Below are 16,045 nucleotides of genomic sequence, written 5' to 3'. Positions count from 1 at the left end.
ACTTAGGTCTAACAACCTATTCACTAGACTCAACAATGTCCACTCCTTATAGGACTTGACCTAAAAGCCTCTCTCCCAATAGAGCCTTCAAGACTCACTAACCACAGAAGGAGCAAGGATGTAGCTAGCCCAAAGCAAGTGTGTGATCCTCTCAAACTCCTTCTCCCTCACACTCAACCTCACCTTCTCCTTTCTTTCAGACCCTAGATTTCTCAAAAGCTCCTCTCTTAAAGTTTCTTTAGTAGTCACACAATCTTGTATTTATTGCAAAAAAATACAAAAACTTTCTTATGTATTGGGCTTCAAGAAACCCTAAAATTTAAGTTAGTTATTATTTTTTGTACAATATGATTTGAATTTATATAGTATGACCAGTTCATAACTAGAGTAGTTAAGTATGATATAACAAGTTGTTCAAATGAACTATTTAACTTTTTAGTATGATCCAAAGATCATCCAGAATGATCTATTAGCTTTTCTCTTTAATTCATGCTGGGCAATTACCGAGATAATTAGAAATTGTCTCTATAAGTCATCATGTACTATTATTATTATATAGTACAATAATTTGATTTCAATTAGGTCATCTAAAATGATATAAATATCGAATAGAATGATTAGTTTAAAAATCAGGGTTTCATTTGGTATGATCTTTGGGATACCCAAATTTCATCTTTGAAAATTTTTTGGTACGTTCAATATCATATAATACAATATACTATCATTAATTAAACTAAGATTTCATTTCTTAATTATAAGGGTTAATTTAAATAAGATTACAAATGTTTGTATATTATGAATTAGATCGTATAGTATGATTAGTTCAAGAATCAAATTTTAAAAATATTACTTAATTCATCCAGTGGCTAGGGTTTTCAAATCATAATTAATCATATAGTACGATCCAAATAGTATAAAACAATTTGTTCACATAAACTAATTTTTCAATTAGTTATTAAACCCATTCTTTTTATGTTGATTATATAGTATAATTACAAGTCACATAATATGATTAATACAAAAATTTTAATTTTTAAAACTTATCTGACCCCCCTATGTGTGTGTGCATAATAACTCAATTGCATACACTCTTATGTGGCCAGATTTAACAAATTGAAAATAAATAAAAAAATAAAAATAATATTACAAGCATTGTTTACTTGATATTCTTATTCTACTTAATCTTGAGCCTCCAGTAGCCTTGAGGAGTGTATGTCTTCCCTGTAATATTAGTGCTCAAAGATAAAAAAATTTCTAAAATATTTATTAGGAAAGTAACAATTCAATCAATAATGTTTATCATCATCAAAATTATAGACTAGGGATCCATGATTGCAATAATCTCTCCCTTTTTATGATGACAAATAATATTTGTTGATAGGCAAGATAAAAAATATTTTCGCCTAAGCTCCTCCTCACTAGGTGATAGTTTTAAAAATTAAGGGTTGCAAATTTTTATTTTTAATTTAGTTTTTTAATAAAAGACAAAAGAAGAATAAATATAATAGAAAAAAATAAAGTAATACAAACAGCGCTATACTTTTAATTATATTATTATTTATTACGTCATCCGGTTTGACTGGTTGAACCGGTCGAACCATGAACCTCTCATTCTTCCGGTTCGTTGTCCGGTCCAGTTTTCACAACCTTGATTAAAACATATAACCTAAACATACATTTTCTCCTCATTTTGACATCACCAAAAAGAGGAGGAACAACAAAAAAAGAACATTACAAGAAATAAAAATAGTATAATAAAATAAACAAACACTAAAGATAAGGTGGATCTTGATCAGGTGGTAGTGGTGACAGTTGAAAGTATTGAGGGATGGAGGAAAACTTATTTTTAATTAAGGAAAATCTCTCTCCAAACCATCTCATTTCTTCCTTGTACTATTGTTGTAGTTGTTTAATGTAGTAATTGAGCCTAGTTTCTAATCACTAGGGCTGTCAATTCATATCGACGGGTCGTGTTCAGGTAGGACCCGAATTTGACCCAGCTGTATCTGACCCGACCCGAACACGACCCAAAATAAGTTTCGGGGTCAATTCTCTGGACCTGAACCCGACCAAGATCAAGTTCGGGTCAACACGACCCAACACATAATTCTGGCAGTAGCGACAACACGCAGAGCGACGCAATGCCAGTCGGTAGAGCCAAACAGTAGTAGCTGCCAGTGACGTGATTAGGACTGCAACTCGACCCGTCGAGTCATTTCGCGGGCAGGGAGGGCATGCTGGGCAACATAAATGGGCAGACTCATTTTCGGGTCATTTCTAGTTCATTATCAGGTTTCCAGGTTAACCCAAATCTGACCCATAATGTAAATCGTATCAATTTTTCAAACCCGAACCCGCCCCGTTTGCTAACTAGGTCAACCAGAACCTGAATTTTTTGGTTCGGGTTCAAGTTGTGTTTCGGGTCGTGTAAAAAATTGACACCCCTACTAATCACTCAAGTCACGAATTAATTTCATTATAAGGTTAGGCATGTACAAGTGGTGGAATTAATAGTGGTGCAGGTCCCCCCTACATGAGCAGCTTCCCCTTCTTCAACAAACTCTGGCTCATCGTGCTCATGCCCCCAAAGGAAAATGATATAGAAGGAGGCATCCTTATAGACAATAGGAACATTATTGAGAAAAGAAGGAAAGTTGATTTGGTATTTTTTGTCTAGGATATATCATGTAATGTGTCCTTAGGTAACATTTTATTTTCTTTGGGTATTGGGATGTCGAATATGAGTCATATTTTGGATATAATCAAGAATCATTTAAGCTTCATCAAAGTGGGTATTCAATATGATTAGTTAGGTGACTACAAAAAAAGGTGGGGGTTATGTTAACCTGATCCCTAGCTTTCGGTATAATTGAGGTTCTAAGGATATACTGGATTACCAGGGCATTTTGATATTAGTTGTGGACTAGTAGATGATGTTGGTTTATGGCCACAATCCTAATAATTAAGTTGATAGAAGTCTAGTCAAAGTTAGTTTTAGAGATAAAGGATTGTGGATGAGGTCCTTCAATAGAAAGACTTATATATTCTCCTAAATCTTCCTTGATAATCTCTATGGGCTAGTAAAAAAATAAAGGAAGTCATGATAGAGATTTCCAAATTTATCCTAAGGTTGGCTAAGAATTCATAAAGAAATTCAAAGTTGAAAGGAAAAGCTAGTGTGAAGAAAAATTAAATAGTGGTGGAGGCAAAGAGGTTCATCTCCTCGAAGTTAAGGGCTAGTTGATTTAACATTCTAGAAGGAATAATTTTTTCCTCCATGTACTTATAATAAGTATCTTTATCCCTTGAAAATAGGAAATGATCATCAAAGCAACAAGAGGAGGAGCTCCCTTGAGTCATTCTGCCGCATTTGCTTCCACCGGCCATTGGACAAGAAAGTTCAAAGGGTAAGAGTTTTAGGGAGTAGTGAGTTGAGTGAATTGAAATGTCTTCCAATTTATAAATTTTATGCAGATCATATAGTATGATTGAGGTATCATATTATATGATCTTAAGGAATTGCATTCATCCTGAGGAGTTTTCAATACGACATTTGATGAAAGGTATCATACAAGATGAACAGGTGATCGTATAGTACAAAATGCAATTATTATTATACCAACCAAATTGAATTCATCCCAATCCAGTTCGACATGTATATAATATAGTAAAAAAAAAGGTATTGTACCATATGATTGGTAATAATTTCATACCAAATGAATTGAATTCCTCAATGGTTAATTACATGTAGATCATACTTTACAAATAATGTTCATATAGTATAATTACAAAACATGAATCTAATTTGGTCTGTTGATTAGCTAAGAGTTGTGATTTATGTATATCATATAATATGAACATGCATCGTATAGTATGATATAATAGAAATTTGAAATAATTTGTTAGTAATGTGGTGTGTGTGATGATCAGGAAATTCCAAAAATATTTTTTTAAAACATAAACAATAAATAACAACACCATCCATAAGAACAAACACATACTACTGAGATTGTTGCAACTTAGTTTTTCGATTATTAAGATTATTACAACATGTGTGTTTTTTATGATTCAAAATATTATTTTTTTAATTACAGTTTCTCTCAACATATTTTAGATATATTACTTTTATTATTTGTGTTTACTAATATTTCAGGGAAATCATACTCCTGATTGTTGAAGACTTCAAATCAGATAGATTAGGATTCATTATAATTGGAGACTGTATTTTTATTCATTTATTGAGTCTAAGAGAGTGTGATTATAATTGAGTAACTGTGCACACACACACACACACACTGGGGGTGCGATTAAAATTTATATTTTTTTTAAAAGTAATCATACTATAAAAATTAATTTAATACGTGATGATTTGTTCATTTATTTCCTCCCACGAGTAATTAAACAAACTGAAGAAAGAAAATTTTTCTAAGTACTAATCATACTGTATGAAGGGTTCTTCATACAGACGACGTCCATTGTAAGAAAAGAACAAGTCCCTTTTCATCCTGATGAATTCAAATTTTTTTCTTAACTGATCGTACTGTACGAAACCTTATTCGTATAGATGTCGTCTAGAGTATGAATTGGACGGGTCCCTTTTCATCTCGATGCATCCAAAAATTTTTGTAACTAATTGTACTATATGATCTCCTATTTGTATAGACGACATCCAGAGTATAAAAATGTGGGGAACCCTTCCATCCTGATAAACACCAAATTTTTCTGAACGGTTCGTACTGTGCGATGTCATATTCGTATAGACGACGTCTAAAGTATGAGAATATGGGGAACCTTTACGTCCTAACAAATCAAAAAATTTCTTAACAGTTCATATAGTATGAACATGGTTTGTACTAGACAATTATCATGTACAAAAATATTTCATACAGGTTTATACGTAACAATTTTTAAACTATTTGTACACTTGAAATATGATTATAATGTACAATCATGTACGCTCAAAATGGTAATTTTCAATTTTCTAAATGATTTTTATGTAAGTCATATAAAATTCCATAGAAACTAAATTTAAATGAGTTATTCTTAGTGATTTCTTTAAGGGCAAGTGAGAGAGTATTTTTGGGAGAGTTTTAGGAGAGAGTTCTTGCAAGTGAAGTGTGAAGGGTTCACAAGGTTACTCAAAGGTAAGAATCTCTTTTATTTTTTTATTGCTGCTATTCCTTTATTCTTTCTAGTTGCTCGAGAGAGGATGTTTGAAAAAGATAATGGTACTTTAGTGACACTTCGAGGGCGTGAACATATGATGGTACTCTACAGACACTTGGAGGATGTGAACAGATGACGGTACTCTACTGACACTTGGATGGTGTGAAAGAACGATGGTACTATGCCAGCACTTAGAGGGTATGAAAGGATGATGGTCCTCTATCATACCATGGATATGTTGAAGAGAAAAAAATTTTAAAGGCTTCTCCTTCTTGCTGTGGGGGAAAAAGGAGAGTCACTTTTGGTAATAGTGTAATACATGAAGAGGAAGTCTTCAGGGAGTGGACGTAGATCTTGTTGGATCGAACCACTATAAATCTTTATGTTATTTTCATTTATGTATTTTAATTTTTAGCATTTAGTATTTGTGGTTGAAAAGCTTATTTCAAAAAGATTATCAATTTTGGAAAATTAGTAAATCAATTTTTGATTAAAATCCAAGAAAATTTTAAAATTATAAATTCACCCCCCTTTTGGGTAGCCATGGGATAATTACATAGGTTTAATAACCTATACAAATTTAACAAGTGGTATCAGAGTTTTATTTATAAACTATAAGTTTAGACTACTTTTTAAAAATGATAATAGCTACTTTTGGAAACCGTAACACACCTGAAGGTTATTTGATCGCTAGACCTCCATTATTTTACATTATCCCTTTGGAATTTGGATAACATGTTTGTCTACTTTTCTTCAATCGCTTGGCTATCATATGTGGAATTTTTCAATATGGGTATATTAGGCCAACTAGACTTATAGATGCCATTAGAGTTTAAACACCCTTTACTAACTGGACTATGGAAGAATGAGTCTTAACATAATTAAGCGTAAAAAGCTTAAATAGTTTCTTTTATGCACTTAAGTTTGAAGATTACATGCAGGTTTCTACTTATAAAAGTGGAAAAGATATTTGGGATAGGCTTTGTATTACATACGAAGGGACTAACAAAGTGAAACAGTCGAGATTAAATATCTTGTTACATGATTATGAATTATTTTATATTAAACCAAATAAATCCCTATCTGACATGTATACAAGATTCAATCAAATAGTCACTTCTTTGCATGCATTAGGTAGAGAACTAACGAATGCTAAAATGATTAATAAAATACTTCATTATTTACCTAGTGCATATGATGCTAAAATTATCATTATTACAAAGTAAAAAGATTTAACTGTTTATTCCATTGATAATCTTCTTGGATCACTAATTACTTACGTGCAAGGAGAGACTCAAAGATAGATTAATGCAGGAGAAAAGTGAATGGAGAACATTGCTTTGAAAGTGGTTGACTTAAAGAGTGATCAGTCACAACCTGAAGATGATGATGATATTGCCTTGATGACCAGACAATTTAGGAGTTTTTTGAAGAGGAAGTAAAGGAGATGCCAATAGTGGAATAAAAGTAAGTTCAACAAAAATGTTAATATTTCTAATAATGTTATTTACTATGAATACAAGAAACATGGATATGACAAATCTAATTGCCCCAATCTTAAAGCCACTCATAGCAAGGAGAAGGTGGAGGAGAAAGCAAATGTGAGGATGGGCAAGAAAAAATTTATGCGAGCTTTTTGGGTGGATTTAGCTTCAAATTCATCAAAAACTAAAAAAGAAGAAGAAGTCACCAATCTATATTTAATGGTCGATAATCTTGATCAGCCAGATCATGAGGAGGTATGACTCAAGCTATAATAAATTACTAAAAGTTTCTAAAAGAATTCATACAATATATAGAAAACTCAAGAAAATATATTCTAGATTAAATTTAGATTTTTTAGAATTATAGAAAGAGCATGAAATCCTTAGGAAAGATCACGCACATATTGATAACAATCACATGAGATTATTAGATAAATTTGATGATTTAAACAAACAAAATGACTTATTAAAATCATCCTACACTGAATTGAAAAAAGAATATTAAAATTTAAGGATGAATCTGAAAGTTGAGAGCACTATTTAAAATATGATAATACTATATTAGAAAATGCACATTCATTTCTTAGTAATAGTGAAAGCTCTTGGAGAGAATAGGACACCCCCTAAACTTGAAGATTTTAATGATCCTATCTTAAAGTCAAAGATCTTAAAACTTAGAAAGAGTCAATTTTATTATCAATGATTAAAAAATTATATTATTGGACTTAAGTGCTTTTCTTGTGGATTGATTGGGCATATTTCACACACTTGAACTATACATAGCAAAACTGATTTAGTGTGGAGACCTAAGAAGCATAAAAAAGTCATATCATATATGCATCTAGTTTAATTTTGCCAAGAAGAGAACCCAAACTTATTTGGGTTCCCAAGACTAATATTTGATTATTTTGTAGAGACGCTCTCATACAAGACATCATGAGAGAATTTGGTACCCGGATAGTGGTTACCCAAATCATATGACTAGATACACTACATGATTTATATCGTTAGAAGCTAGGAATAGAGGTAAGATTACACTTGGAGATAATACCACTAGGAAAGTGGTAGGCATAGGTATGATTGGTAACTTAAACAATTTTTTTCATTAAAAATGTGTTACTTGTACAAGACTTAAAGCATAATCTCTTGAGTATTTATCATCTATGTGATAAAAGATATAATGTTATTTTTTTTCCACTAGCTACATATTAAGCCAAAATGGAATTGATATACTGCATGAAAATAGGGTAAATAATATTTATATGCTAGATTTAAATTTTATTAAATCTCATAATATTTTTTATTTAAAAATAATTTTTGGTGAATCATGATTATGACATAGGAGGCTTTGTCATGCTAGCATGAAAAACATTAGAAAAATTACCCAAAAAGAATTTGTTAGAGGTATACCAAAACTAGACTTTACTAAGGATCACCTTTGTGATGCATTTTCAACTAAGAAAATAGGTGAAATCCTTATTTCATTCTACTAAGGATCTTAGAACTAGCAAAGCAATGGAGATTATTCATATGGATTTTTGTGGATCGGTTAGCACTGTAAGTCTAGGAGGGAAGATATACGGATTTGTGATTGTTGATAACTTTTTAAGATTCATATGAATTAGATTTTTATTTCATAAGAGTGAATTATTTGAATAATTTAGGAACTTTTTGACTTGGATTCAGAGAAAACTAGGATGTGAAATTTTAATAATACAAAGTGATCATAAAGGTGAATTTAAAAATAAAAAATTTAAGGAATTTTGTAAAGAAAAAGAAATTGATCATAATTTTTCTGAACCTAGGACCTCTTAGTAGAATGGGATAGTTAAAAGAAAGAATAAAACATTAATTGAAGCCACTAGAGCAGGCAGAATATTCACTTTCAAAATATTTATATTCTGAAGCGATTAGTATAGCTTATTATATTTTGAATAGGGTAAACATTAGATCAAAATTAAATAAAATACCTTATAAGGTTTTTAAGGGTAGAACACCTAAATTATCATATTTGTATGTTTTTGGATGTAAGGTGTTCATACGTAATAATAGAAAGTCTCCTTTAGGAAAGTTTGATCCAAAATTAGATGAAGAAATTTTTTTTGGATACTCTAGGGTTGAAAAGTCATATAGAGTGTTTAACAAAAGAACTTTAGTAGTTGAGAAAACCACACACATTATATTTGATGAATTTGGGACTTTGGAAGAGCTAAATTTGGAAGAGGACCATTTAGAAAATAACACCTATGGGATTAAAAAGATAAATTTGAAAGAAAATTTAGAGATAGAAAACACTTTGCCTAGAGAACTAAAATTTTCTAAAAATCATCCTAACGAATTCATTTTAGGCGAACCTAGTGAGGGTGTTAGAACTAGGCATGGATTTAGAAAAGAGGTTAATCATTCTACCTTAATTTCTATGATTGAACCCACTAATGTTAATCAAGCACTTTTGGATGAATTTTAGATTTTAGCCATGCAAGAGGAGTTGAATCAATTTATAAGGAATGATGTTTGGGAATTGAATGAAAGGCCAATGGATTAATGTGTAGTTAGAACTAAGTTGATGTTTAAAAAGAAAATGAATGATTCAGGAGTTGTGATAAGAAATAAGGCTATATTGGTGGCTAAGGGATATAATCAAATTGAAAGCAATGATTTTAAAGAGACTTTTTCTCATGTAGCTAAACTTGAAGTAATTAGGGTTTTGTTAGCCTTTGCCTATTTTAAAGGTTTTAAATTATTTCAATTGGATGTTAAGGATGTCATTTTGAATGGGATGATTCAAGAAGATGTTAATGTTTAGTAATCTCTAGGTTTTGAAAATTTAAAATTCCCTAATTATGTATATAAATTGAGAAAGGCTTTATATAGATTGAAACAGGCACCTAGGGCTTCGTATTAGAGGTTAAGCACATTTTTATTAGAGAGATCTTTTATTAAAGGAAGTGTGAATACCACTCTCTTTTTAAAGAAATTAGGAGACGATATACATATTATTTAGATATATGTTGATGATATCATTTTTTGATCTACAAATAAGAATATTTATGATGATTTTTCTAAAATAATGAGTAGTTAATTTGAGATGAGTTTAAGAAGAGATCTAAATTATTTTCTTAGTTTTAACATTAAGAAAATTGAGGAGGGAATATTTTTTAGTCAATAAAAGTATATTAAGGATATTCTCAAAAAGTATGAAATAGATAATGCTAAACTAGTAAATATACCAATGAGTTTTTCAGTTCAACTAGATAAGGATCCAAAGGGAAGATTTATTGATCAAAATAATTTAGAGGTATAGTTTGATCATTTCTTTATTTGACTGTTAGCAGACTAGATATTGTTGCAAATTTAGTTTCATGGACTAAGTTTTGATGATTGGCAAACACTCTTATTTTTCTTTAACTGCCTGTTACTATTGACATTTTCAAGATTCAAAGATCGGACGGAAATTGAAATCAGCTCAAGACTGGGTAGATTAGTGTTTAGTCAGTCTGTAATTTTCTTTTTTCTTTCTTGAGTCAATTATAATTATTTGAAGTGACGGATATTAAGTAACCCTACACACACACACTTGAGAGATTTAGAACTTGTGTTTTTACTCACATCGGCCCGGACGATAATTATATCATCCTGGACGATCGAGTTCAAAAATAGAAGATCTAATCAGGATTTCTTAGTTAAGGCAGCCATAATTAACTTATCGGCATGGACGATATCTGTATCGGCCAGGACGATATGCTCAATACAGAAAGAAATTGCCGCCATGATCAATTTAGGCATTCTGTATTTTTGGAAATCGGCCAGGACGATTATTGGATTGGCCTAGACGATATTATATAATTGTGTCTAAATTGATCCGTCACTCATGGGAGTAATTAAGGATGATTGATACGATCACATCGTCCTGGATGATCGCAAGATCGGCCTGGACGATCCATTCAAAAACCCTTGGTTGCTCCTGGCCGATTTGGATCGAATAGCTCAAATTCAAGGCGATGCTCTGGACGATTTTCCTCTGATTTGAACTGATCGGCCAGGAAGATCGTGAGATTGTCCAGGATGATCAAGAAAATTTTTAATCATCCAGTTTGCATTCAGGGCGATGCTCTGGCCGATCTTATAAGATTTGTACTGATCGGCCAGGATGATTTCCATATCGTCCTGGATGATAAAGTCGGCAACTTATAATTAATGAGCCCCTTTGAAGCTCTTCTATTAAGAGCTCTTGTTCAATATTTTTGAACATCCTTGGCAACTGTCTTTACCTAAAAAAACCTAAAGGAGAGAGAGAGAGGATCTTGTGAGGGGATTCACAAGGGTTTCTCCAAGCATTGTTCCGCTTCTTCTTCCCTAGAGTCTCTTATCTTTGGAAGGGTTGGGAGAGGTAAGTTTCAACAAGTGATCATGGTTCTCTACCTGCTTCAGGAGTAAGCAAAAGGAGTTGGGTTCTCTGCCTTGCCGGGTGTGGCAAAAAGGAGGTGTTTTTGTGAGGGCTTCTCCACCTAGCTGTGGGGGCTAAAGGAGAGTCACGTTGATAGTGCAATACTTGGAGGGCGCCTCCGGGGAGTGGACGTAGGTCGAGTTGACCGAACCACTATAAACCCTTATGTTCTTATTTTTACTGCTTCTGCTTTTATTTTCTTTCGCACTAATTTTTGTGGTGATTTGGTTTGTGATAATCTTTCTTTTGCTTAAAGAAATTTTTAAATACGAATTCACCCCCCCCCCTCTTCGTTAGCCTCAGGCCAGTTCTATAGGGCTTAACATCCCTAACGAACTTTAAAGTGGTACAGAGTGGGATTCATATGAAAACTTTTTAAATTTTGATCCATATCTAACTTTGGGAATCGTAATACACCGGAAGGGTATTCTATTACCCGACCACCTTTGTTTGATAATATCCCATTTGATTTTTGAAAAATTAGCATGTCTACATTTTTACAATCTACTGATTATCGCATGTGGATGCTTGTTAAGGATGGTTACACACCTCCAACTTGTAAACTTGACGGCATTACTGTTCCACTTCTTTTTAATGAATGGACTTTAGATGATAGGGATTTGGCTCAATTAAATGCAAAATATCTTAATTTCTTTTTCCGTGCTTTAAAATCAGAAGACTACATGCGTGTTTCCACTTGCAAAATTGGTAAAGAAATTTGGGATAAATTGTGTATCACTTATGAAGGCACTAATGAAGTTAAACAATCCCGTTTGAATATTCTCTTGCATGATTATGAACTTTTTCATATGAAACCTCATGAATCAATTTCTAAAATGTATACGAGATTTACTCAGATTGTTACTTCGTTGCATGCCTTAGGAAGAGAACTTTCAAACTATGAAAAAGTGAACAAGATTTTGAGATGCTTGCCTTTGTATTTTGATGCTAAAATCACTGCTATAACGGAATCTAAGGATTTAAACACCTATTCGATTGATAACTTACTTGGCTCACTCATTGCTTACGAGCAAGGGGTGAATCAAAGAAATCTTGATGCAGATGAGAAAAAGAAGGAGAAAACAGTGGTACTGAAGGCACACAAATTGGACTCTAACTCTTCCGGGACTGAAAGTGATGAATTTGCCTTAATCACAAGACAATTCAGAAGCTTTCTAAGGAAGAAGCAAAAGCATCATTAGAGAAAAGGTAAGGATAACAAATATTCTAAAGGATCGTCTGATATGGTTTGTTATGAATGCAGGAAGCTCGGATATGTGAAAGCTGATTGCCCTACACTTCAGATGCACACAAGTAAGGAAAAGAGTGAGGAGAAATCCAAATTCAGAAAGGATAAAAAGAGACTTCAAAAAGCATTTTGGGCGGATTCTGCGTCGGATTCATCAAAGACGGAACCAGAAGATGAGACAACAAACTTGTGCTTGATGGCAGACAATAACCTTGATCAAGAATAGGTATGTGAACTTTCCTACGATCAACTCCTTGAAGTTTCTGAAAAAATTCATGCATCATATAGGAAACTTAAGAAAACTCATGCTAGCTTGAAACTGGAATTTTTGAACTTACAAAAAGAGCATACAATTATGACTAAAGATCACTCAATAATTGATTCAAATCATATGGCTCTACTTGATGAATTTGATGAGTTAAACAAAAAGTATTGTGAATTAATTCAAGAGCATGAGTCACTAAAAGTCACACACATCTCACTTGAATCTGATTTTAAGAAATATAAAGATATAGAGAAAAACGTGAGGATTGATAATGATGCCTTAAAATTTATAACTTGAGGATTCAAAATGAATTGTATACATTTAAGAAAACTAGGATGACACCAACACTTGATCAAAATCCAAAACCTAGGAAGAGGCATTATAACTCAAATCATTTAAGAAATCCTTTTCCAGGTGTTAGATGCTTTTCATATGGCATGTTAGGATATATCTCACACACTTGTACTGTTCACCATAGTACACATTGGGTGTGGAGACCAAAGGTGCATGATTCACAGCATACCACACATGTATTATATTCTACTTTTCATAAGAAGGAACCCAAATCTGCTTGGGTTCCTAAATCTGACATTTGATGATTTTGTTGGTGGGTTCTCACAAAAGGCCTCGTGAGAGTATGTGGTACTTGGATAGCGGATGCTCTCAACATATGACTGGTGATGCCAATCAATTTGTTTTGCTGGAGTTCAGGATTGGAGGAAAGGTTACTCTTGGAGACAACACCACCAAGAAGGTGATAGGCTCAGGTATAATTGGTAATTCTAAGAACCTTATGATTGAAAATATTTTATTTGTAGATGGATTAAAACACAACCTGCTCGGCATCAGTCAACTTTATGACAAAGGCTTCATCGTGCAATTCTTTGCAAATTCATGCATTGTAAGTTTAAGTAACAATACTATTTTGTAGAGAAAAAGGATCAACAATGTCTACATGCTTGATTTAAAAAACATTGAATGCGCTGCTTCTTTTTGCTTAAAAATAGTTGTTGATGATTCATGGTTGTGGCACTGGAGATTATGTCATGCAAGTATGAAAACCCTTAGGAAAGTGACACAAAAAGACATAGTGAGAGGTGTCCCCAAACTCAAGTTTTCAAAAGACCACCTTTGTGATGCCTACCAAATAGGAAAGCAAGTCCACACCACTTTTCACCCCACTAAGGACATTAGCACCTCTAGATCTTTAGAAGTCCTTCACATGGATTTGTTTGAACCCATTAGCACTGCCAGCCTGGGAGGGAAAGTCTATGGTTTGGTGATTATTGATGACATACTTTTTGGATCTTCTTATAAAAAACTTTGTGATGAGTTCTCTAAAATAATGAATAGAGAATTTGAGATGAGTTTGATGGGAGTGTTGTCCTAATTTTTGTGGTTTAGTATAAAATAATATGATGATAGAACCTTTCTTAATCAAACAAAATACATAAAGGACATTTTGAAGAAGTATGAGATGGATAAATCTAAGCCAATTAATACTCCCATGACTTCTAGTGTTCCATTGGATAAGAACCCAAGTGGTAAGTCTGTTGATCAAAAGAAGTACAGAGGCATGATTGGATCTTTACTTTATTTGACTGCGAGCCGACTTGATATAATATTTAGTGTTTACCTTTGTGCTAGATTTTAAGCTGACCCTAAGGAATCCCACCTGACTGCAGTTAAGAGAATTTTTAGATACCTTTTGGGGACCCAAAGCTTAGGGATTTGGTATCCTAGACACAACACTTCTTTTGAGATTATTAGTTTTTCTGACTCTGATTTTATAGGATGCAAGGTGGATAGAAAAAATACTCCAGGAACTTGTCAATTCATAGGATAATCTTTGGTCTCATGGTCTAGTAGGAAGCAAAATTCTGTTGCACTCTCCACTGCTGAAGCTGAGTACATTGCTCTTGGAAGTTGTGTGGCCCAAGTCGTTTGATTAAAATAATAGGTATTGGATTTAGGATTACGTGTAGGCACCATCTCAATTTTTTTGTGACAACACTAGTGCCATATGCATCTCTAAGAATCCTATCCAACATTCAAGGACTAAGCACATTGACATTAAACATCACTTCATTAGAGACCATGTGACTAAAGAAGACATTGAGTTATACCATGTGACAACTGAAAATCAACTGGCTGACATCTTTACTAAACCACAGGCCTTTGATAGTCTCAGCTCTTTAAGAACCAGATTGGGTGTGATTGACATAAATGCATGAAATTGATCGTTTATTTGCTTTTCTTTTTTTCTTTTCTTCTTTTTGTTTTACTCTTAGTTTCTGTTTGATTTGTTTTACTTTCTTTTGTTTATTTTTTCTAAATCATCGCTGAAATGATATCGTATGCCTTGTCCTTGCTTTTAAAAATTTGTAGTCAATATTTTACATCTCTTTATCTATTAGATGATAAAAATATTTCATTGATCATGTCTCTTTCTCTAACGTATTTTAGTGGCATAGTTTTCTTTTCTAATCAAAAATCTAATTCAAATTAATAGATTGTGTATGAAATTAAAATCTTTTCTAAAACTTGCTTAAGCAAATCTATCTTATATTTATAATGATTGAAGTCTTTTTGTCACATCAAGATTCCTCGTTACTCTTGTCTTTGGTTATTGATTCTATTTTGTGGATAGTTCTTCTCTATGTTAGAGAGAGAGACCCTATTCTCTAATATTTAGAATATATACTCACAACTAAGAATCCTTTTTAAAGGTTGTAAAAGAGAATGGAGCTTACAAAAATAAATAAAAAATTGGCCAATGATGCTAACAAAAGATGCGCGCAATGACGTCAAATTAAAAAAAAAAAATCAAAAAGCAAAAGATGCGTAAAGCACCAATCAATCGACAAGAGGCATAAAATGAGCCCACTAAATAGCAAGCTCTTCTCTCTTTTCAAATCCTTTAAAAACTTAGAAGTTTTTATGTATCAAAGGCTTGATTTCAATTTTTTTTGCGATTGTGACAAATTTACTTTGGTTCATTATTCTATGAGATATTTTTTCCAAGTGATGAAGGGATCCTTATCTCATATTCAATTGGTTTTCTTTGAGTTAGGTCATTGATTTCAAAAGATGATTCTACCCTAAAAGAAAGTCTGAGATAAGGGTAACCATTATTGGATATTCTACCATTCTTTGGATTGTAGATGATGTTAACTCATTAACTCACAAGTTTTTAAAAAATCAATCAAATGGAATGCTACATCATATTTATGCCTTGGGTAAAAAAATAAAAAAAAAAGTCTTTTGATTTGCTTTCTTCTTTCCCTCCTCCTTTTTGAGATGTCAAAAGGGGGAGTAGTTTAGGATGTTTTCTTACACTTTAGATTCCATATTTTACACAACTATTTTTAAAATAATTATCATAGTGTTTTTCCATCATCAAAAAGGGGGAGATTATTGCAAATTCAGTTTCA

Source organism: Dendrobium catenatum, unplaced genomic scaffold (assembly GCF_001605985.2).
Source record: "Dendrobium catenatum unplaced genomic scaffold, ASM160598v2 fragScaff_scaffold_470, whole genome shotgun sequence".
NCBI lineage: Eukaryota > Viridiplantae > Streptophyta > Magnoliopsida > Asparagales > Orchidaceae > Dendrobium > Dendrobium catenatum.
The sequence above is the reverse complement of the archived record's forward strand: the minus strand, read 5'-3'. Positions refer to the sequence as shown.